General features: G+C 36.9%; 1 protein-coding gene across 1 annotated transcript in view; it reads left to right on the top strand.

Moving 5' to 3' along the window:
* Window positions 1–3,589: 3,589 nt before the first annotated feature.
* Window positions 3,590–25,162, top strand: part of LOC107567456 (gap junction gamma-1 protein-like) — a 51,557-nt gene continuing 29,984 nt past the window's right edge. The window contains exon 1 of the mRNA XM_016253140.1: window positions 3,590–4,239. The gene's annotated coding sequence lies outside the window, so the exon portion shown is untranslated. The remainder of the gene's footprint in view (window positions 4,240–25,162) is intronic.

Raw genomic sequence — 25,162 nt, 5'->3', positions numbered from 1 at the left:
GTCATTGTTTACTCAATGTTATGAGCCAATCCTGTATGATTATATGACCTTTATAAGTGCAGTAATGATGTGCTGCTGTTGCTGTTACTTACTTGTATTGGTTTTGGGCATTTTTGGAGCTTGTTTGATCGATTTGGAAAAAAGCAGCATTATGTAGGCTCCCCAGGTTTCCTCAACAAAAACCCAGTTGGAATTTTCCATTAGCTTTTGGATTACTGCAGAAAATATGCTCTGTGACCAACAAAAGTTTAATTTTCTGACACAATTTTGAAGCCTAAATAAATCACCAGAAGTAAGAAGCTAAATGTTGACTATACTATTACAAACAAAGTACACTATTATTATATCACCACCATGAAGCTTTGAGTTAGAACAATTTACAAGAGTGTGATTATAGACACAAGGATGTAAAAAGCAGATTTGTATGTATGTGTGTGTGTGTGTGTGTGTGTGTGTGTGTTTCCATGGCAACTTCTGTCCTAGTTAGCAACCACCTCTTTCAAAACAGCCTAAATAAAGTTTTTTTTTTTTAATCACACATTGGTATTACGGATGTATTTTAAGTCATAGAATACAACGTGAAAATATCATAAGCTTGACTATAGGATGATGCAACTGGAAGTGCTAAAATGCTAACTCCTTTCCATGTTTGGCTCACAAAAATACTTCATCCCTGCTACACTTTCAAACCATAACCTTCCCATGACCCTCTGTCAAAAGACCGGTAAAGAACCAGGTCATGACAGCACATGAGGGCAGCGTTTCTCACAGCAATATAAGAGACATAAACAACGCATGGGCTTTGTTTGGAATGCAACATATTGTTTCTGCATTGCTGCACTGTATACACTGTATATATTACCTACTATTTTATAAATATAACATGCAACAATAAACACTTCAGATAGTAGCTTGCTGTACTCATGAAACCTTATTATGTTGCATGTGTAAAATATGCAGTATGTTGCATTTGTATAACATTTGCATATTTCTTTGTATAAAATTTTAATATTTTTGGTAATATTTTGTATAAAATGGTATAAAATTGGTATATTTCTTAATTTATGGTAATCCAATAAAACTCAACATACTAGAAATGGGAGAAAATGTGCAGAAAAATATAATATATTCAAATGATTACTATTATATATGCTTTTTTGGATATAATGCAGTCAGTACATAAACACAAACATGACATTGCCACTCCACAGCAGCAGCAGAGAGGGGAATCATGAATCGAGTCAGAAAGAAATAGAGAAAGAGATTAAGCTACAATTGTACCTTCTAGTAGAAGGAGAGTAAGAGTGGATAGAGGCTTCCGGATCCTGACAATACTAGATAAATCTCAGGGGAAATTGAGAGCTAAGCTTAAGTTTGCTCATTTCTCAAAAGAAAAAAACCTGCCATTAATCCAAAGCTTTTCAAAAAGCCTCTTGAAGTATCAATTGCATGGCAAGTCAGACCAGATTTTTAGCAACAGTCAACATGTAAGAGACACTCATGTTTAACAGAAGGGATGGAAAAAAGAAAAGTTGATCCTAAATACACGGGAAAGGAATTGCTAAACTTTGTGAATCGATAGCAACAGGCCTAAGTATTACAGGTATTAATTTGCTCATTTCTCAAAAGAAAAAAACCTGCCATTAATCCAAAGCTTTTCAAAAAGCCTCTTGAAGTATCAATTGCATGGCAAGTCAGACCAGATTTTTAGCAACAGTCAACATGTAAGAGACACTCATGTTTAACAGAAGGGATGGAAAAAAGAAAAGTTGATCCTAAATACACAGGAAAGGAATTGCTAAACTTTGTGAATCGATAGCAACAGGCCTAAGTATTACAGGTATTAGAACAAAAGTTGATACTGTTGAAATATGGGTTATGACGACTATAGTATCATGATATTGAATGAAATTTCATCATAATGTGACTAAAAAAAAGTTTTAGATTTTAACTCTGGCATTTTGTGTTCACAATGGTAAATACAAAAAAGTTTCTTCTAATGAGTTGTGGCTGTCCGATCATTTGTTCAATCACACTGACTGACTGATTAATGGACTGATTTGATGCGACATTGTCACCATCTTGATCCGACAGCTCAGTGTTGCCTCTCTGCCGTCTACTCTTCTCCTTTCCCACAAGTTGGAGTGAGAGATTCGGGTTAAACAGGACACCAGGGAATTTCTAGCAGACACCACGAGATGATTTGACAAACAGAAGTATTGGAGCATTTGTGTCACTTTAGGCTGTTTTTGAGCACCATATGCACAAACTTTGGGAGCCTGATTTCCCCCTACCTCCCAGTCACAACTATCAGAACAGTTTGATCGGATCCATGCCATCCATAATTATTTCATGCTCCTGGACTCTAACCAGCCTAAGCCATGCCACCATTTGACAAGTGAGAAATGGAGAGAGAGACATAACACAAAGACAACAGAGGGAGAGAGAGAGAGAGAGAGAGAGAGAGAGAGAGAGAGAGAGAGAGATGCCTCTGGTTAGGAGGAAACCCCATTTCCAATGTCACTGTCTGTATAAGATGTCAGCCTGTGCACCTGAACCAGTCCGCCTGTCAAAGTTCCTGTCAGAGTGTCTGAATGTCAGAGTTGAGAGCAGATGGAGAGGTTACAATGGCTCCTTCAGACTTTAGACTGATGGAACACGGTTTCAGGGTAAGAACCATCAGCTCAAATTTTGTAAGAGGGTATAGGGCTGGGCAGGTATTAGAAGTCTTGCTTAATTAAGTTGAAGATCTGATGTGAATACGACTTCAGCTTTAATAAACAGCAGGTTCTCCAACAAGTTTTTTTTTTTTTGTCTGTTTGTTTTTTTTGTTTAGAGGTGAAAACCCAATCCAATGGACCTTTTTCACATTTCCGGGTTTCTCAGCAGCGGAAGTCGTCATAGTTGGGTTAACTTGAATAGCAGTGAATGGGAGAGTACCACAAATATATTTTTTTGCATGCCCATTCGCTCAAATAGCAAAAGAAAAACTCCCTGATAGTATTTTCACGACTTTCAATCAAAGGAAAAAAATTGAGAGACTGATAACGGCAGTCAGAAGAGAGAACAATGTCAAATTTACCGTCCCTCCCATAGACTGAAACACCCTCGCATCAGCGTTAACCAGTTTTTTTTTGTAATTTGATGCAAAGGTGATATAATACAAAGTATAGTGTTATAAATGTACATGGGCCTACATAGAGATTCTTAAAAATATTAAAACTGTCTATTTCTTGACATATCCTTTTTATGTCTAAAATAAAAGAAGTATAAAATAAGTTATCGAAATATTCATATAAACCATAGCTTAACATTGGTCCTGGAGGCATCCCAACACTGCACATTTTGCATGTCTCCTTTCTCTGACACACCAATTTCAGGTCTTGGAGTCTCTACTAACGAGCTGATGACCTGAAGGGTTTGATTCAGGAGACATGCAAAACGTGCAGTGTTGGGGTGCCTCCAGGACCAGGGTTGGGAACCACTGGGTTAGAACAATGGGGTTTTATGTCCAAAGAAACCATGAGAGCGAGCTCGCGCGCGCAAGTCAAGCATCCTTCGCCTTTTGTGAACGTCAGAAATTCCTCTGGTCAGTGTGAGCAGGCATCCGTCAGGCTTCCCCTTCAGTGTTAACACGCTGTAGCATCCCTCAGACAAGGTCGTGCACTTTCGCCTTTCCCCATGACAAACAACCAAATAAGTCGCGTGGGTGAGCCGCTGACGCAGTCATTGTGTCCCAACCAACCGACCCCCACGAGGAGACGCGGACACAGCTTGAAATCGCAGTCATTTGATGACAGTTAGTAGGATGGCCGGTTCGCACGTGTTCGCTGCAATAGGTTACTTCAGGCGCGCGAGAATATTTCGCCAGGTAAATACTGTAGGGGCACGAGACAAGCTAACGCCAGACGCGTGAAAATGAATTCCGCGGCGAGTGTTTGAGCGTTTCTTCGTAATGACTGCATTTATCCAGCTGAGTTTATGAACAGACTGCAAGCGAACATTAACAACACTCGCAATAAAACAGCATTTGTTACCGAGCAGCATGTTAAAATCGGACGATTTGAGTCGCGCTCTGAGGTCTCGTGAAGTCTTCAGCCCTGACGAGACAGAGACAGATGCGGAGGCGGAGGCGAGTCCGTTAACGGAGGACTTGGGCTGCGATTAAGACTCTGGGACCTTCCGTCGTTTGACCGGGCATCCTTCTCCTTAAAATAATCATCACAGACTCGCAGAGCGGTAAGAGTCGTTTGTGTTTCCTACTAACAAGATGTTTTGTGTGGAGAAACAGCACGAGGGTGACAGAACTGGAGCCCGTTACCATATTTTGGCGAGGTTATAATGAGTGTCAATCAATTAGATGCTTAATACTTAAATGAAGGGCAATTACATGCACTTTTGTGTAAAAAGCAACCCATTGATAATGTGGTTACAGCTGTAAGACGTTTGGTTTGGTTTAGCGTTTTCTGCTGACAGAAACAAAGCGTCATTACGGACTTCACATTTTCTGCTTGCATTGCTTTTGTTTGGTTTTAACCAGGCACAGCTGACACTGAGGATGCAGGTTAGGTTTTAGTAAAGCTTTTCTTTGGTTCCGTTGTGAACCTAAGCGAAGACTCCTGGAGGTACTGGACGTGTTTCCTGCTCTTCACTTTTTGTAGCAGTCATGATTTATGTATTGATCACTAACCTTAATGTAGTTCAAGTCTTCTACTAAGTAACGTTAGTTAATAAGACCATATATATTTTTTCTCTTCTTCTTTCTTTCTATTTCTTATTTTTATAATGGATATGCATAAAAACAGCTGAAAAAGTTATGATTGAGAGCAGAAGATACTTGTTAATCTTGTTAAGATCTCCAGGAAAGTCCCTCCCTCACTATTGTTAGATTATACACTGGGATCAGATAATGTCCATAAAAGCATCTTTGTTTTAGAGAGGATTGTTCTTGCAATTGTCTTGGGATTGGCAGTTTCATTTTTCTTTTTCTTTTTCTATTGCTTTCATATTGTACTGTTAGTGTCCAGCTAGTTTTATTCAGTGTTTGGTCCAAGTCTGTCTGTTTAATGTCTGCTAAGCAGACACCATGTTTTGCGGTTAAATGTAGCTACACTGTACTGTATCTGTTCGGCTCACTGCTCCACAGCAACAAGCCTTGCAGGTATTTGTCACAGTTATGCACCAAAACATCTGATTAAAGCAATTAGCTGATATAGCATAAAGTATTTCATTAGCAGAGGTGAGGTGGTGGTGCATAGAGGCACAGAATACCTCTTGTGTGTTTTTACTACCATTTCCTAGCATTTGTGCAATATTTTTCTACTGTAATATTTAAAAAAAACAACAACAACTGTTTTATAGGATTTAGGGCAACTATTAGTCAATTAAAAAAATTCATATCAGGCAGACTGTAATATGTCAAACACTCAAGGAAACTACAACCCAATCAGTCATCTTAAAACCATCAAAAACATTCCAGGTGTTTTGACCTGATGTTTTTAAGCTGGAGAGTGATACTGAAATAGTCCAGTGTAAGCCGTAGATACTTTTTAATTTTTTAATCATACATTCACTCCAAGAATGCCTGTGCCTTCATTCTGCGTTCTGTCTCTCTTCTTTTGCGAAGTTGCTATGTAGATGCCTTATATGTCTGGATTTCTCAAATGCATCCTGTTTAAAATTACAATGACCAATTGCTTTAAATAATTTTGAAAACTGGCCAAGTTGATTTGCCCAGTGATGGATTTATAGCTCTGATGGGCTTGCAAACTTTAATAACGTCATGTTAAAGGTGTCCGTGAGTTTTGAAAAAAATCAAATCATATCATAAAAAATCATAATGTATAAAAAAAGTATTTGGGTGATTGTTTTACTTCTGGTGCTTAAATGTGTCCGATTTTTTTATGTATATGAAAATGTATAAAAATGTAGTGATATAAATATAAAAAAATATGATATTTAAATTAAATATATATATTTTTTTAGATATAAGTCGTATTAGCTATTATTTTTTCCATGCCTTAATTTTATTTTCAAATATCTTTTGTTATATAGATTTTGTTTATCCTTTTTCTCCAACCCAATGAAAACATTAAAATTGCAAGTTAAATTGCAGGTTTAAAACTGATTATATAAACAAAGAATGCAATAAACAAAGTATTTGAATATTTATTATTGCATGAAAAATGTAAAAAACAATTTTTTTAGAGAAACACCAGTTTATTAAATTTATTTTGGATTCTCATTAATATAGTAATTATATTTAAGATTATCATTTAAAGGATAATCTATAAATAATCAATCTTGTATGAATATCAATAATTATATATTATATAATTATATAGGATATATGTGATATGCATACAGACACGATGGCATGTCAAGACCCCCTCTTTCATGCACACACCCATCCTATTTTCTGTTCTTTGTTTTCTATTAGACCTCTTTCATCTCAAGTCTTTTAGGCATATCAGTGTGTGATACAACAATGTTTCTATGTGACTTATTACATGCATACACACAGTAGACATTTGGACGTAATGGCAGAAAGAAAATAGTAAAGAAAGGAATGGAAATTGCGCTTTGCCTGGGTGAAAGAGCGATGAGGAGCACATTCTGTCTGGCATGCAATTACACACACGCTCATGCACTCTAAAGTCCAGGAGTCTGATCTGAGGAACCTGGCCTGTGTACAGCTTTCTAATGTGAACATACACACACACATAGAGAGACAAAACAGACTGGTTTGTTCCGGCTGGTCAAGGCCAGTTTTGACCACCCAGATCGAGGCAGCATCAGATAAGTGGGGAGGCTCTGAAGCCTCTCTGTAAGTCTGTTACAAAGTCTGTCAATCTGTTATCCATATGGAGATTCAAATAAATGGTGGCAAACATTGAATGATAGATTTTTAGCATTTGGCAACCACAGTCTAAGCAAAACCTCACCCGTACACACACACTATAAAGAGAGTCTGTAATGATGTATTATGATAGTTTTTGTGTGTGTACTCGTGTTTTCTACAAAGGAGTGCTGTCTTTATCATCATGATGATTCAAAATGACTCCATCACTCGGTGTGATGCACACAGCATGTTTTTTTATGTGTGTGTGTGTGTGTGTGTGCATGTGTGTGTATAGTTATAGATCCTCAGTGACATTCCCAGTGGGAAGGAGTCTTATGTGATTCTTTTCTTCCACACAGCTCAGTGCCGAAGTGAACCTTTGCCATCCAGACACACACAGACACACACACGTGAGTGTGCATTCTCAGCTTCTGTGGCTGAGTGAGTAAATCTGCAGTCAGTATTAATGCTTTGTGACAGGGAGGGATGACTGCCCAGACAGGACACACGGAGACAGCAGAGGCCACATAAAACACACAAACACAAGCCATCCTGATTTACAGCCTTCCCTCCCATGGCCTGCCCAACATCATCTTTTTCAAAACTTTCTCTTTCTTATGCGCAAGTCTCTGTGCTGACACATAACCTGTGTCAAAGACAAGTACATGGGCTCTGTTGACCCAGTCAGGTCTGGGTCCTGTCAGAGACAGACAGAGGAAAACAGAAACACTAAGGACATCTATTAGGTTGAAGACTCTGGTCTCCATTTCTTCCTCTCTGGCTCTCTTTCCTGGGCGTGTAGAGCAGAGGTGTAGATCTCATGCCTAATTGGAGGCACAACAAACAGGAGGTTTTGCAGTTAAAGTGACAATGTGGTGTATCCCAAAGCATTTCCCCAGAATCTGAAGCTCCAGGGTCTCTTTTGTTAGTTTTACACCTGAATTGAATGTGATGGTGAAAACTGGCCCATGAAACAGTACGATGAGGGCTCAACAAAAAGGATGGCCGCTGGCCCAGAGCTATAATCTGCCCTTTTAGGCAAATGCTACACTCTAAAAAAAATCTTGGGTTATTATTTTAACCCAAATGCTGGGTTGAGCCTTTTGGGTTATTTTTGGGGGGGTTATTCTTTCAGTGTTTGGGTAGTTTATGTGTTACCCAGCTCCTGGGTCAAATGTAACAACCCAGTGTTTGGGTTGTTTTTGTGTTATTCAGATCCTGGGTCAGACGTAACCCAGCGGTTGAGTTATTTATCGCGGGGATTTTGCGTCTTCTTTTCACGAGAGAGCAGTTCTAAGCGCCATCGAATTGATGCATTCTTCAGTAAAATACAGGTTTGTGTACATTTTATTTTATCTATAAAATCGATACTGTGCTGTATATCGTTCAATGTTGTGCAGAGCAACTTAAAGGCATGTGGTGTGAATCACCTTTAAGGAGTGTCGCGATCTTTTTGCGTGATTGAAAAGCCTGATGCTTTGCATAAAATAAATGATTTTATTCATAAAGAGACAGAATATAATACTTTGGATGTTAAAACATGTCCCCAGAGCTGTTTATTGTTTGTTTATTGGCAGGTTATGGAGTCACAGCATGTTTCGGCTAGAGTGAAATGCAGGGCGGCGGTCTGTTAGCAGTTCCCCGCCGAACACGACTCCAGCTCGGGCACGAGAACCAGGTCCGTTACGATGGAAACAGAATAACAGAGACTGGTCGATTACACGTTAATTACTTTTGTTTAATGTTGAATTTTTCTTCTAATGTTTGTTAAACGAGTTTAAATATAGGCAATATGTATAGCCTATTAAAAACGATATAAACAATGCTGTAAATGATAAATAAAGGAAAAAGGAAGTTATCGTGCAAACCAATGGTTCTGTGGAGTATTTTAGAAAAGTTTAGAGGATTTAAGTTAATCTGTAAACATTATTTAATGTATGAAGTAAAAAAAAAAAAAAGCTAGTAATATAGTAAAAATTAATAAACCCAGTAGCTGGGTTAAATCAACCCATTATGCTGGGTTAAATAAACAACCCAATTTGCTGGGTAAATTTAACCCAAGATGGGTTCTGTCCTATATTTACCCAGCCCATGGGTTAATAACAACCCAAATTGGGTTGTTTTAGATATATCTAGATATATCTATATTTAGATATATCTAGCTATTATCACTTACTTGCATTTTGGTGCCTTGTAAATTAGCAAATTCTGCTTCTCAGTATTTTTTGTTTTTAATAATAAATATTTTATATTTTAATCATGTTTTTAATATAATACAAAAATGTTTAGTAAATAATATAATAAATGTTAATATAAAACGATTAAATATGCAAGTGTGAAATTATAAATGCTAATCTAAAATTTTACATATAAATTGATAGATATGTATATTTCTTTATGTTGAGGCCAGTGGAAAAATGGCATGGCAAATATAAATCTGAATTGCTGGTCCTACTGTGCCAGTAGAAAAAAAAGACAAAATTGTCAAAGACTGTAAATAGACAATAAACTTATTTTTGTTAGGTTGTCTTTGCTGGCTGCAAGAGCAAAAAAAAAAAAAAGCCAACATGACCAATGATGTTTGATTCATTAATAAACTACTCTTGTTTTGGTCCTGTTGCTGAATCAGACAAAAAGTCTCAGACAGTCATTGATTTGAATCAGATCATTAACAGCTTAATTATTGAATCTCTCAGTTATTGAATTAACATCTGACAGAGTGGATGTTTATGACAAAAAAAATTATAAAAAAAAAAACATGTCTAAAAGAAAAGTACTGTTTTGTTTAGTACTTCACTGGGGATGTCTCTTCTAGCTCAATGCTTTCCTTTTACAGCAGGAGTAAATCAAGAACAAAGTACAAGAAAGGAGACAGGAAAAACAAGCTGCTTTTGCACTTTTTCATTTCCGTGTGATCTGTTTCTCCTTTCCATTCACCTCTAACTCTCCCTCAGTGATCCTGCCATGAGCGCAGTGACAGACCCCTTGGTTATATCATCAACACGAAACATGAGTCCTCCAACACAGGTCAGAAAGTATTAGACTGAATGTGTGTGTGAGAGAGAGATGTCCTTGTTTCCTGTCTTTTCCCCAAGTCATGTTCAGAGGGGGTATCATTCACCCATGGCTGGGTTTCCATGGCCACGAGGACTGAGCCAATCAGAGCGCAGGGCCACCATGTGCTCTAGACGAGGAAAAAGCCTGCCGGCGACACATATGCTAGTGTGCTAACGCTAACCCAGCATCTTTGCGTCTGCTCCGCGGCTCTTCCTCCCTGGCCTTATCTTTCATTTTGATCCCCTCTGTCCTTGAACCTCAAATCTCTCTTTAGTTTTAAATAGCTTGATGTATTTATAATGTCTCCCCTTATGTTGTCACTTTTTTCATCTTGGTTTCTTCCTAAGGCAAGACATGAATAGGAAAGATGGACAGAAGTAGAGGAAACAGGGCAAGTGCCCCTCAGACACACAACCTTTAACTCTGCCTTTAAAAATAGAAAATGAGGTGAAACGTATTCTGTGGAGTTTCTCCTTCCTACAATCATTGTTGATTTATATTGTCTGCTGGAGTGTTTATGCTGTAAGAGTGTGTAAGGTAAAGAGGAAAGAGAGGAAAAGAAAACATTTGCCAGAGGATTTATTGCAACATAGAGGGCAATTCCTGCAAAAAAAAAAGAATTTTCGCATGGTTTAAACCCGTAATGGAATTGCATTGTTTACCTTTGGGAATGATTGTGTCCGTGGAAATGGAATTCCATTGTTCGAGTCTAATCTCAGTTTTTATTCAGACATGGCTTTCATTTACTGTGGGATCATCTGCAGGTATATGGCATTGTGAGTCGCCAGTGGAGGAACACATAGCTGCGGCGCTCGCTCTCTCAAACGCGCTCACAGTCACACATTCTCGCACATACCTTGATCAAAGGCTTAAAGCTCAGATTTGGGAGAAATCCTCTCTTTGGCAAGTCACCGTTTCCATGGAGACTACAATATTTCTCCTTTACTCATTTTAAGCTGTTTTAAACTTCATGATACTATTATGTTTCTAATTTTCTAGATTTTCTAATTTAACACAATGATAACTTACCTGTAACACATCATGTGCCGATTAATTAAAGATAAAGTTATTAATTAATTAATGTCATTAATTTGATTAATAACTGTAACTTGTAACTTCGATATAAAAAAATAATAGCTTGATAGCCCTATTTAAAACATAAAAATACACAATTAATGGAAAATAATGTGTTTTTTTAACCTTAAACCACATAAACGCATTTCATCACACCAAATACACAAAATAATGTTCTTTTTAGCAGCATCATATGACCCTTTTAAACACCGGTGACAGATACTTCAGCATAAGAAGCTTTAGCGCAAGAATCCGATTTAAGACAGTTATTGAGGTTGAGAGGAAGGTGCGGTAGAGCACATGCAAGCGTTTATATGTCGCATAACAAGCAGATGCTGCGCTAATATGCTTCAGCTGAGGATTTGCTTTAGCAGTCAAGGTGCAAGATGGCACACTAAGTTTATACATAATTCATGCTATTAAGCGTTAAATCTGTAGAGTCTATGGATTTGGGATTTTATGTGCTCCATATCGTTTACCTCACAAAAGTGTAGAGGATCATCAGACACCTGACTTGCTCTTTCCTGCAGTTAGTACAAAGGTGGAAAATATCTGTAAATATTATTGTCCTAATTCAGCAGGGGACTGTCCTGCAGTACCTACTAGAAGATGATGTCACCAATAATGGTGCTGTGTGTTTTAGAGCAGCGACTACAGCTTGAGGTCAAGGCAACAGCCATGTGTAGTTTTCACATCTGTGTGAAAGATGTTTTAGGGCCAAGCTGTGTATATATTAGTGTTGACGTGCAAGGGCAAATATTTCCAACAATGTTTGGAATATCAGGTTTTTGGCCATATTTATGCACAAGGTCCAGTGGAGAATTGTTTTTTTTAAGTCTCAGGGCAGAATATATTGTCAAACATAGTGCAGTCTTGCTGAATTTGCCTTAAAAGCAAAGCCGTGGTTGTGGACCCTCACTAAATCTTTACTCCATCGTGAAATGGCGAACACAACCCTGTTTAAATCTTTAGTGCCACCTCCTGCATAGCACGTAATGCGTGTTATTTTAAGTGTAAATTAAATCTGTTTCGTCTGACCACTTGTGATCTGATCAACTCAGACAGATATTAATACCAGGTGTAGAAAGACTGGAATGAAGAAATTAATAGGCAGGCCAAATAACAAAAGCATGGGTGATAAGTAGAAGCGATAGAGTCCATGAATGAGTAAACGAAGAGAGATAATGAGGTGAGCTGAGGTAATATTCACAGTTCCCCTGAGTTAATTCAGTCCCTGTGTGTGTTGATTAATTATGTGTGCATGTGTGTGTATACAGTGCTATTTCCTGCATTGCTATTCAGTGGCAGTGCTACTCCACGACAAAGAAAAAAAAGATATTACCCAGTTTGTGTGTTTGCAGTCTAAGTTGAATGTGATGAGATTTTAAAAGTATAGCTCAAGGGAAAAATACGAAGACAATAAGAAACATGATTTTACTGGCTGCATGCAAAAATACTGTGCTCAAACAGTCTGATTTATAAACAAAAGACTCTTTTTAGCCATTTCTTTTACTGAATCACTCCAAAAAAGACCTATAAGTTATTGCTTTGAATCAGCGAATGAATTACTCATTTAATTTGTTTTAGGTCAGTAATATTTTGTAAAGTTTTTGAAAAGTCTCTCATGCTCACCAAAGCTGTAGTGATTTGATGAGATTGTAAAATATTATGACGATTTGTTTTCTATTGTAATATACTGTATTTTGAATTGTAATTTACTCCTGTGATGGCAACGCTGATTTTTCAGCATCATCACTCCAGTCTTCAGTGTCACATGATCCTTCAGAAATCATTCTAATATGCTGATTTGCTGCTTAAGAAACTTTTCTTATTATTAATGTTGAAAACAGTTGTGCTGCTTAATATATTTGTGGAAACACAAATATATATATTTTTTTCAACTTTTTTTTTTGATGAATAGGAAGTTCAAAAGAACAGTATTTATTTGAAATAGTAGGCTAATCTTTTATGACATTATAAATGTCTGTTACTTTTAATCAATTGAATGCATCGTTGCTGAAGAAACAATTACTGACCCCAAATTTCTGAACAGTAGTGATTGACCATGTGTAATTAAACAAAATCATTCAAATTAAGCTTTATCACACTGCTGTTCATGCATGTTTTTATTGCCACATTTTATATAGAAATATAATAAAATGATGATGATGTAATAGCTTGTTGACTGACTTCAGCAACATTTTTTGTTCTGTCTTATCAGCCCCGTTGGTCAAAAACTCATGGCTTCTCAGGTCAGTAACAATTGAACGGTGCAGTTCATAAACTTCCTCATTTACACTTGCAGACTAAAAGCTCATTTAGTTTTTACAGATCATTTAAACATTGTTCTCTCATAGTTGAGGTATACCTATGATGAAAATTACAGGCCTCTCTCATCTTTTTAAGTGGGAGAACTTGCACAATTGGTGGCTGACTAAATACTTTTTTGCCCCACTGTATGTCATTCTGTATGCATAATATAAAGGCATGATGTTGCAAACGGAAAAAAATTATAATCTCATCCTTTTAATCCAGTGGGCTCTGAACACACATACTTGGGCAGTATTGTAAGCAATTTATTCTAAATCTGTAATTAGGAGATGATGGATCATAAACATAATGTTAAATGCTTGCATGTGTATCATTACAAGAGGATTATGTTGTATTAATTATTATATTTACCATATTAAATTTCAAACATTGGGCTGTCCAAATTCGAGCCACGAGCTTATGTAGCAGTGTGTGTATTTAAGTGTGTTTGTGTAACCGGTAACGATTATCGCTTTGATTCTCATCAATTTAACAGCAGTCTAATAAAGACAAAAGCTCCAGAAATGACAGCAATCAATACCATATTCTCTGTAAGTGTTTGTGTGTATAGGCCTAGTTCTTGATCCTTGTCTATTTGCATCATGAACCATTTTCTCCAACAGCAACACCTGTGTTTGTGTTTGTGTATGTATACTGTATATTGTATACATACATGTATACTTAAACTGATAACAAAACATACTTACAGTCGCTGATTCAGAAGTGCCAGATTGTCATAGCAAAGTCGGAATTTACTCTTTTTTTTTTTATTTTTTTTAAATATTAGAATGAGCCGTTTTAGGTAGGCGTGGCTGACTTTTAACTTTTATTAAGAATATCTCTTTGGATTTGAGACTTTAGTCTTTGCAACTTTACAGATCTTCTTTATGCACCAAGAGTTTGTAACACTCCAAAGAGAAAGGAAAACTTGAAATCGCATCATATGACCCCTTTAAGATCCTACCCACAGTTAACCCAGTTTTTAAGTTGGAGGCACAAAGACACACACACACATACTGTATATATTCATGAAGTATTCCTCCTAGTTGATAAGACTACAGTATATGGCTAAAGTGGCTGAATAATGATCAGAGAGGCAGAATGGAGGTCGGTTTGAAGCATCAGATGATAATGGACGTCTAGGGTGAGATAGGATGATGAAGGTGAAGGACGTGAGCAGGGTCTGAAATGAACACATCCTAAGTGCCAAATGCAAGCACAAATAGTTTTTGGTGAGGATGAACAACAGATTGACTTTTCACTTAAATAGTAACATTATAGTGAATTACAATAGTCAGATTTCCGAGTGTCAGTTTATAATGTCATAAAGAATCCTGAAAAACGTATTACGGTTTTCACGAAAATATTACGCAGCACAAGTACAACTGGTTTTCATTTTGGTCATAATAAAGTTTCTTGAGCAGCAAATCAGCATATCATAATGATTTCTGGAGGATCATGTGAAACTGAAGGCTTAAATAATGATGCAGAAAATTCAGTTTTGCATCAGGAATAAATTACATGTAAAAACATTAAAACAGAAAATAGTTGTTTAAATGTATAATATTTGACAATATTTACTGTATTTTTATCAAATAAAATGCAACCTTGGTGAGTACTTATTTCAAAAACATAAAAATATCCCAAGACCCCAAACTTTTGACAAATGAATTATAAGGGAAGTCGTGGCCTAATGGTTAGAGAGTCGGACTCATAACCCAAAGGCTGTGGGTTCGAGTCTCGTACCGGCAGGGATTGTAGGTGGGGGAAGTGAATGTACAGCGCTCTCTTCCACCTTCAATACCACGACTGAGGTGCCCTTGAGCAAGGCACCGAACCCCCAACTGCTCCCCGGGCGCCGCAGCATAAATGGCTGCCCACTGCTCCGGGTGTGTGTTCACGGTTTGTGTGTGTTCACTGCTGTGTGTGTGCACTTTGGATGGGTAAATGCATGGGTCACCATACTTGGCCACTTGTCACTTATGATGGGTTTCACAGTGTAATGGGGATATCATTTTTGAGTGGCTTTTGTCTGAACTTTTGTTTTGCAATCTCTTTTCTCTTACTCGTTAATCAATTCACATTTTTTTGCTGAACTGCACACCTTTTTGAGATGTGCTTACACTGGTCATTCACTGTATCATCAATAGATGTCTGGCATGAAACAGTAGGAAATTGGACATGAAAAGTGGGTGAAGGGCTCATAATCGCAGGGTTTTGGGGGAAAGTGTAGTGTCTATAATTTGATTTACACAGTTCAGTTGAGAAGCTACCAGTCCAGCAAACATGCTTTGCATAACCCCCAAAAATCCTGTTTGATGGAAAAGATGAAGGCGGGAGGATGAGGATGGATGAAGTTAACAGTGACACACAGGCACAGATGAATAAGGGAAGAGGGAGAGCCGAGAGAAAGATGGGATTGGGGGAAGGGCTGCTGGGGAGATTAATCCCGTTCACCCTTTTACATGGACACATACATACACAGTCTGTGATCCATTTCTCAACAGTTTTAAGATGAAGCGCGTATGTGTGTATGATGCATTCGAAGATTGTGAAATACTGGCCTTTTCTGTGTACTGTGCATAAATGTGAGCTGTATTGTGTGTATGTAAATGGCTATAGCGTGTGTGTATTCAGAGCAGTCTGTCTCTCTTCCCTCAAGTCATTTACAATTTCTGCATGGTTTGATGAATATGCTCCAGTGTTTGTGTGTATGTGTGTGTTTATATAGATAGATGAGAGAGCAAGAGTGAGGGTGGGTTTAACCTCTCTGTTTTAAATATACTCTTCGCCCATGCTCTGTCCGCTCCGTGTTTAAAAATGACATATCTGCAGGCCACTTGTTTTTTTTCATCAGAGTACATTACCATTCATAGAAATTCTTGGCAACATTATTATTGCATTCATTTATAAAAATGCTCCTCTGGAGCGCTTGTGCTGGCATTCTCCTCTTGCCTCTGTCACCTCACTGCTGTCTTACAAATGGACTCAGCTTCACAAACTGCCTGGATGCATGGTGTGTGTGTGTGTGTGTGTGTTTTCTGTTAAATAATGTGAAATGTGCCATTTAAATCTTCTGCCTGAAGGAGCTCAGCTGTAAAGAGCACACTGCCTTAGCTGTGTTTTCCAAAAACACACACAAACACATGTACACACACTTCCAAGTGTAATGATTGTGAAGCTAGTTATTTTGAACCACAAGAGCACTAGGGGAGAATGGGGCATAACACTAACACTTTTTGACTTTCTCAGTTTGTGTTATTCCACATGGGGTTCAGAGTATAATTTTTTTCCCACATTAATTTCACACTTGTCTAGTACAAATATGTGGTTTTGTTTCATAATTGGAGTGTGTACGTTTTTCTTTATTTACCCCAAAAGAATGGAACTGAAATGTGGCAAAATGCCCCATAGGTGGGGTGCATTGTAACATCTGAGGGGCACGTTGTAACATGACCACATGGCAGCTTAAAATGTTATCTGATCTAATGAAAAAAAGACAGACTAAATTATTTTGTAAATAAAATAAAATGTACTTTTTCAAATAAAATAATGCAATTTTTTATTATTTTTATTTTTATTTTCATTGGCGCCAGTAGCCTCATGGTTAGTGCATCGACGTACAGCACAACTGCGCTCAAGGCAACCCGAGTTCGATTCCCATCTCAAGGTCCTTTGCCGATCATGCTCCCCTCTCTCCTCTCAGTGCTTTCCTGTCATCCCTCTACTGTCCTATCTCAATAAAAAACCCATAATAATAATAATGCCCTTTTTTAAGAATTAAAAATAATCTAATTTTGGAGTTTGACAATGAACACATTGCAACCATGCTTGGGAAGGTCCTGATCGCAACACATACAGCATAGTTCAAAGCAGTGGGGGCAAATATATGAAGAAACACATTCAGACATTCATAAAAACACTCCTTTCCCTCCACACAGCTCTCACAGAACAGGAGACACAAAAACGAGCCAAAATGCTTTACATTTCTTGAAATCATTTGAACATTGACTGTCAGTCTTTATTCACCTGTTTCTCGTGGTTTCTCATTAAAATCAAATAAATTGTGTAAAATAAATAGTGAATATATTGTAAATTATATCGCTAATGTCATAGAATAGCATAGTTCTAGCGGTGCACATTGTAATGCAGTATTACAATGTTCCCCAACTGGAATTTAAAACCGGTTCATGTCTTTTGCTAATTAGCAAAGCATTAAAATAACTATCTAAACTGATAAATAGCAGATTGGAGATTCAAATAATAGCAGATTTCTCTCATTTTAAATTAACACTATAAAAACTGAGATGAAAAATTTACTTTTGCTGTAATAAAATAAATGTTCAGCAATATCTTCAAAAGATTTTTTAATTTTGGCACAATTGTTTCTCTGTGTAGTGTTGATATGGCAACTAGTAAATACTGTACATTTTGTTATGCTAGCATGTGTGGAAATATTTAAACCATTTTTGTTAACCCTGAATTAGTTTGTGCCCTTGCGCACCCTATACTGCTCTTGCAGCATTTATTTGAATACATTTTTTTGTGACAATATAAACATCTTTACTGTCACTTTTGTAATTTAATAAATTCTTGCTGAATAAAAAATTTTGAAGCTAAATTTTTAAACAGTACACTCTTTAAAATAAAGGTGTTTAAAAGGTTCTTCACATCAGCGATGCCATAGAACAGTGTTTATCAACCCTGGTCCTGGGCGCCCCCCAGCACTGCACATTTTGTGTGTCTCCCTAATCAAACACACCTGATTAAACTCATTAGTTCATTAAAAGAAACTCCAGGACCTGAAATGGGTGTCAGATAAGGGAGACATACAAAATGTGCAGAGTTGGGGGGCGCTCAGGACCAGGGTTGAGATACACTAGAAGAACTATATTTGGTTCCACAAAGAACCATCTCTTTCTTATCTTTTTATAATCTGAAGAACATTCTTTTGCCACAAAGAACCTTTTGTAAAACAGAAATGTTCTTCAGATGTAAAAGGTTCTTTATGGAACCATTTAGACAAAAAGGTTCTTCTATGGCATCGTGAAGCACCCTTATTTTTAAGAGTGTAGTGTGCATTAAATAAAAAAATTACAAAATAGAACTAATAAAATATTGGAAAAATATTGGAAGTCATATTTCCATTTCAGTGGCGCAACATCAGGAATTATAAAATAAATGCTTTGAATAAATTAAATTAATAAACAATAAAAAATATATTTAGCAAAGAATGGTTAAAGTGAATTAACACAAAATGAAGAGCGTTTCTCTTGTTGCATTTTTATTGTTACTTTTTGAAAAAGGAATATTAACAGTTGTTGATGCAATTTAACTTGGACATTATGACTGTCTGAAAGCTTAGGCTGCTGACTTGTTGCCTCGCTGCTTTATCAGGCAATGACTTTGCAGGCAGCGTTTGTGCACAGTCACCTCACAAAACTGATTTCTGAAAGGTTTCTGAGGCAGTGTGACGGCTCAATGATCTGCATCAAAATAGAACGAGCTTTGGTGATAACCAAGCGAATATTAAATTACTAAAATACTGATTTCTCACTAGAAATAACAAAAAGTGCAAAACGTTGGTCAGAAATATACATTTACACACAAACTAGCCACCAAGTGCCATCTTTATTTTTTTAGCTCAACCATCACTGAATGGAACTCACAGGATTGTGGGATATCAAAGGCAGCAAGGGATACATCTCTGCTGCTTTCAAAAATCCATCAGATGAAAGCATCTCGGATGGGAAGTGAAGCTGACATTGGATTTGGACATGCCTCGATGCCTTCCTACCTGGCAGTGCATCCTCAGAAGGCAACATTTATCAGCTTTCAAATGCAGCCAATATCTTGTAGTCAGTTGTTAACTCACTGAGCTGATTCAGTCAATAATTCAGTCTGACTGAAACAGACCAGTGAAACTCATGAGTTTGATTCAGGCGGATTTGTGAACCAAATTCATTAAAAAAGAACTGGCCTCAGAATCACATGTTTGTTTATCATGTACTTAGCCATAACAATGTAAAAGATGATTGTGTTGTTTTCTTTTTATTACTTTGTGGTGCCGTCTTTCTCTGATGGCACAACCAGTCTCTGCGAGTTCTCAACACAGCTTTATGCCTTATGTGTGATTTGCATCCAGGATCTCTTTCCGTTTAATGGCACTCCATTCACATAGTTGTGCAATGATACATTGTACACTTCCAGCTTCCCCCAGAGCCTCAGTAGGACATGCCAGTCTGTCTGTTTAATTAACACTGTCTCTTGGGGGATTCAGCATATTACACATACAACAGTGGAACACAAAACGCACCAGACGTGTAAACGCTGTGTGTGTGACTTTGCAAAACTCCCGTAGGGGATCACTAATCACTTTACCCCAACATTAGGTAAAACTGAGCAGATGTTCCCACACAAAAAAGATCTTGAATTATCCTTAATGAGAACTTCCACTGCAACACCTCTCACTTCTTATCTGCGGCTCTCACTTAGCCCTTGTGTTGTGCTGAAAATCCTATATCTAATTTGGTGTTCCTGTTCAAAAATGGGCAGCCTTTTAAAAATCACCAAATCTTGGGTCATTTTGTCAGCTTATTTTCTTAACACAAGTTTTGTATTTCTCTTTGGAACTGATTGATTGTAGGCCTCGTTAATCATTGAGAAACATGCTTTCATAGATGAGTCACTAAACTTATAGGTTTAATTGCTATTAGTGGGTCTCTAAATGTGGACCACACAGCCTCAAGCATCAGAGAATGTGTATCCTCCACAGCACATGTTCTTCTCTTAATATTTTTTTTCTTCATTTTGTGCATTGCAGCCAGGCCCGCTGCTGGACAAATGGGTGCCCTAAGCAGAATTGTATTGTTGTGCCCCCCCCCCCAAAATTATGGAAGTAAAAAAATACTAAATAAAAAAAAACACTATAGTGGTCAAAAGAGAACTTTAATAAAATATACAAGTAAATAAATGAATAAATTGTAATTAAATTGCATTACTTACAAATTACAATTGTAGCTCTAGACAGTTACCTATGGCTATGATTTTATTAATAAAGTTGTCTGATTGATTTTATAGTATCAAGCATTCAGAAATCACGCAAAAGAAAATTAAGCAGTTTTACCATGATAAAATCATGGTTAATTTTGGTAAGGGTTGTGATGTCCACATGTCTTGGTTAAAGAAATTATAGGATATATAGAGGCTGTGTCATCTCACAAAAAGGTGGCCAAAAATGAAAGATTAAGGGAATATTTGAATTAGATGTTTGGTCAATATTAAACAAGGATTTGATCGTCCTGTAGGTGCATCAGCAACAATTACCAGGCCTTTGGCTCCCTTTGCAGGCATTTGTAATAACATTTAATGTACATAAATTGTTAAAATACATAAAGTAATACAAAATAAACAGTGTTATTCAATGAAACCATATAATTATTAATTAACCAATCATTATTGCCTCATTGTTTTTATATAATGCATTTTAAGTCATTTTAAAGATTGTTGTTGGCTTAGGTCTGTTTTTATAACCACAAAAAAAATATTTTCTTAATACTTTGTAAACTATTATTTGAAGTAACAAAACCATAGTTAATTTGTGGTTACGATGGCTACAAGAACCATGATTTTGGGGTTTTTTCGTAGTAAAACCATGGCTAACTTTCGTAAGGGAACATGGAAACTCAGAGAGAACATAGATGCGTTGGTGGTGGTGAAGTATTAAGACATTAAAACACGTTGTTAACGTCAACAGCCAAAAACGTTTCACAGGATTATGATGAATGTACCTGAAAGTGATGCACAGGCTTCATCTTTTTTTCTTTTTCTTTTCTCGGCGCCGGATTGCTGATGTCTTTTCACGGGCATAGTTGTCCATTAATTATGATAATTTGCATTCAGCCGCAAACATGAGGTGCGAACGGGCGCAGATGCGGGAATGGCACGTCACGTGTGCTTAGCCTACTGTGTTCACCGTAAAACAGTGGTGGACGAAGTACACAAATCAAGTACTTGAGTAAAAGTACAAATCCGTATAATAAAATATTACTCCAGTAAAAGTACTCAATTTTCAATTTTACTCGAGTGAAAGTACAAAAGTACTTGATTTTTTTTATGTACTTAAGTAAAAAGTACCGATAGATGAATGATTATTTTGCAGTTTTATATAGACTACTTTTATCATTTTATAAATATATTAGCATATATTTTTTTATAATCGTACTGCTCAAAATACCTGGGATTTTCCCAAAATAACCAATAAGGAAATAATTCATATAATAAGGAAAATATAATTATATTTTCATAATGATTTTTTTCTTCTCAAACCTTCTCTGTCATTTTCCACTTTGATAATTACTGTAGTTACCATGTTCTGAACATCACATCCTTTCTTTTTCCCTCAGATGTAATGAATAAATGTGGTTGAATAAAAATATTTGGACTATTTTTTTTAAATGACCTCAATTTAGCACCAGCAAGCTCGTTAGCTAGACAGTTAGCATCAGCTAACATTAGTGACTTATTTTCAGCATGGTTATGATAAACATTTTTATTTGTCTACTCGACTAGTTGATCCAGATACATAGTAACTTAAGCTATGTGTGCTGACAAACAATATAAAAACAGACGTCACATAGGGCTAAATGCATAGCATTTTAGTAAAACTGTTAACGTTACAGCAGCGGGGAAGATGAATGTGCATTTTATTTAATCTGTGTTATTTTAATGTTTTTTTACCTAAAACATAGGGACTCTGATATTAATGTGTCTGCATTCAAGCATTTCAGTGGGCTTAAACAGATCACCCTTTACAGCAGATTTAGTTCACAAACAACTGACAGCTTTGCCCTAAATAGGATTTTCAGTTACAATAATTAATCCTAAAATTCGACATTAGTAACTTACTTTTAGCAGCATCACAAGAATTTGCGAACCTATTTAACGGGTTAATTGAAACGAATCAGTTTGTTCATGAATCAGACACCGCTTCTGCGTGTCGGAGCATGTGATATATTATAAGGAGTAAAGTTATGTTTTATGAAATGTAGTGAAGTAAAAAGTACGATCTTATGCTTTAAAATGTAGTGAAATAAAAGTAAAAGTTACTCAAAATAAAACTACTCCAGTAAAGTACAGATACTTAAAAAATTTACTTAAGTACAGTAACGAAGTAAAACTACTTCGTTACTGCCCACCACTGCCGTAAAATGGCGTTTATATTTTTATTTATGTATATATACATGTTAATATTAATATAGAACGAAAGTTCTTTTTTTGAGCAATTGGGATGGTGCCTGTTGGTGCTCTACGCAAAGTCCATACTCTGCGTATAGGGAGCAGCGGTACTGATTGTAGCCTCCTGCCAGTCCTCTTTATCTCACCTTTCCAGCATGCCTACCCCTCCCTTTCACACTTGTGCTCAATATATCTCTCCTTTCATTCTCTCACTTCTTTCCCCTTTAACACTTTTATAATTTCATCTCCTATATGTATATTTTTTGCCTAAAAGCCACAGTAATCAAGGCTGTCAGTGTGTCAGTATGATAAACAGTCTTCCTTGAAGAAAAATGCATTTAGCTGACTCAAACATTGCCATTTATAAGGTATTTTCATGATGCAATCTACAGCTATGTTTCCCCTGAAGGTGTTTCTTCTAGTTTCAGTGTGGAGGTGCCTGCTATAGTCAACATGTACCTAATATCTCACCTCATTTCATAGTGTTGAAGTGTAAAGAGCATTTTCTATGAAGGGTTACTATTTACATCTTTTAAAGTCACCAATAAATGTTCAGATGACATTTTGGCTTTCTAACCTTCATTTTTTGATGAATTTATAAAGTTTGAAACTGGACTTTCACCCAAAAATAGAAAAATGGAAATTTGCTGTTAATTTACTCACCCTCAGGTCAACCAAAAATCTTCCTTACTGTTCTACTGAAGAAAAAAAGTAACCTACATCCTTTATGACCTGAGGGTGAGCAAATTTTCATTTTTGAGTGAACTATCCCTTTAAGGTTAATCATCTATCATTATTAAAAATGTAAATTTAACTTTTGTAGACTTTTAGTGAATGCAATCAAAAGATTTTAGTTACTAGGAAGAAACAAATATAAAATATTTGGTAACACTTGTGGGATTACAAATTTAAGAATATGTTTAAAATATGCTGATCCTATGTATCATAGCATCACATAGCATCACATGAAAAACTAAGGTGAAGTACATTGTATTTAGCATTTAAGGTAAATTACATCAGACAAATGATTATCTTAAGCAAAGTGTAGCAAGAGGTTCCTGTCTGTTCCTGTTCTCTTATTGTTAGTCAAATGAACCAGATTACTGAGACGATCACCTTTTGTTTGTAATGGCTCTTGGTGCCTCTGCCCCAGTCTTTGAGTAGTTATACTGATTGAATTAGGACGGTCAGACTGATTGGATTAGCACCTATGCATTTGAATGACACCGTTATGCTGATGAGATCAAGGCTGGGAAAATGCCTGTGTCGGGCTGATTGCCTGTACTTCATTTGCATGCTATGGGTTAGATTGTCTCCACCTCTACTGAATGTATCCCGCCCCCTTAAAATGTATATAAACTACAATGTATTACTGCCTTAGGCAGACTTTTGATGACTGCAGCGCGTTCTCAATAAAGAACTCTGCTGAAGATACCCAAGAGTCTCCTGGTCTCTGCTTCAACGAGGAAAAAGTTTCCTACAGTTTTGACGCTGTGACCCGGATAGAGCTCCTCACCTGAATCCAGATTGAAACTTCAAGCTCAACAAAGATCTGACTTCGTTCCAGATTGAATCTTTCTGTACAACCAAGGGTTGGTGAGTGTCACTCTATCCAAAAGAGCCTTTAAGATCAGTACAAATTTGTTATCCTCTGCACCGTCAGAGAAGAGTTAACAGACAGCTGTAGGGTTTGGTTAACTAAGTTATCCTCTAAAAAAATGTATTTTAGAGATGAAGGATTATCCTCTGTTTCGGCAGGGAAGTAGCCAATAAACATATTGATAAAATCACCCCCCTAGTAGCAGATCCCTCTACAATTTGTAATGGCTTACCATTAAGATTGTAAGATTTTTTCAGTAATCGATATGTCTAATAGATTATTTTCTGTACCCTTGCACCCTGACAGCCAGACATGGTTAGCTTTCACAGTTGACTATGAACAATACCAGTGCACACGTTTGCCAGCTTACCATTAGATTGTAAGATTTTTTCAGTAATCGATATGTCTAATGGATTCTTTTCTGTACCCTTGCACCCTGACAGCCAGGCATGGTTAGCTTTCACAGTTGACTATGAACAATACCAGTGGACCCGTTTGCCACAGGGATTTCAGAATTCTCCTACCTTATACCATCAGGCTGTCAGACGTGATTTGTGTGACCCAGAATGTCCAGTCAAACAGTCCACTATGATTCAATATGTCGATGATATTTTGATCGCCTCTACAGATCACGAGTTACATCAAACTGAATTGGCAGCATTATTGGACTATTTGCAGAAAAGAGGACACAAATGCAGCTTTCACAAAGCTCAAATTGCTAAAAACCAAGTCACATTTCTGGGTCAAACAATTGGTGCAGGAAATAGATCTATTACACAGGATCGAGCCGCTTCAGTCAAAGCCATACCTCCACCTACTACCATTAAAACACTCCGATCATTTTTAGGAACAGCAGGTTACTGTAGACCTTGGATTGAAGAATATGCCTCAATTGCTCAGCCTCTCTATGACTTGTTGAAAGGCCAGGTTAAAGATTCCGATACTGTTTGTTTGGAAGAAATTCATCTCAAAGCTTTCAATGATTTGAAGAGAGCACTATGTCAAGCACCAGCATTAGGAATTGCACAATCTGATAGGCCCTT

Source organism: Sinocyclocheilus grahami, unplaced genomic scaffold (genome assembly GCF_001515645.1).
Source record: "Sinocyclocheilus grahami isolate Dianchi unplaced genomic scaffold, SAMN03320097.WGS_v1.1 scaffold27.1, whole genome shotgun sequence".
NCBI classification, from domain to species: domain Eukaryota; kingdom Metazoa; phylum Chordata; class Actinopteri; order Cypriniformes; family Cyprinidae; genus Sinocyclocheilus; species Sinocyclocheilus grahami.
This window is presented reverse-complemented; position numbering and strand designations above follow the sequence as displayed.